We start from the raw sequence: 940 nt of genomic DNA, 5'->3' as shown, positions 1-940 counted from the left end.
TGTTAGAATGACGACAAATCGTTTAATTACAACTGTAGATTTTAATTACAATGTTTTTATGGATTTTCCCGAGGTTTCAGAGGGAAGGCACCGGTGTCCTCTTATCTCCGACATATATATGTATAAATATCAATTTTATATTCTACAAGCCTAAGAAAATTAACAACAAATAATAATAGCACAAATGGTAAACATAATCACTATACTAAATATTAACATATTAATGAAAATCATTTGTAATTCAATATTTCCATTTTTATAAAATAAAATATGTAAATGAAATTTAATTGTAAGATGATCACATTCGTATAAACTCACTACACTACAACGGAGCAATTAAATATTATATTGATAACAATAATAAGCAAAATTGCATCGATGCGAGACATTCTGCATTACTTTAGTATTTTTAATCCATGTGTTACGTCGCGTAACCCTCTACCTAGCCAAGGCCACACACCGCGGGTAATATGGCAACCAGATGTCTTCGGATACTCACTGCGTACCCTCACTAGTCTCAAGTATCTTCCATAAATCTCAGGAATTTCCTAGTAGAGGTCCTTCAAACCAAACAAACGTCTGTTTCCGCAGAGTTTCCAAAGACTCTTGTCTACCACGGCTTGACAAGGGAAAGTTAGTTTTTCTCGCGTATGCTGCAACTTTCCTCCCACTACCCACTTTCTCTCGAGGGCGGTTAAGACCCTTCTTTTAACCAATTAACAACGAAGCCTATCTAAAATCGTCACCAACAAATCCGATGGTCCCGTGCGCTAGACACACCCTTCACTTCTTCTACATCGTTGGAAAAGTCAACTACTAAGTCTAATAACTAACGCCTAACGCGGCAGTCTAAGCATAACGCGAGAGTCGGTCTCGGTATTGTCGAGCATACATTTCCTCTCCTAAATATCTTATAGTGCTACGTCCACTAATACATTAA

Source organism: Bombus impatiens, unplaced genomic scaffold, assembly GCF_000188095.3.
Source record: "Bombus impatiens unplaced genomic scaffold, BIMP_2.2 scf_0716, whole genome shotgun sequence".
Taxonomy (NCBI): domain Eukaryota; kingdom Metazoa; phylum Arthropoda; class Insecta; order Hymenoptera; family Apidae; genus Bombus; species Bombus impatiens.
Note: the sequence above shows the minus strand (reverse complement) of the source record.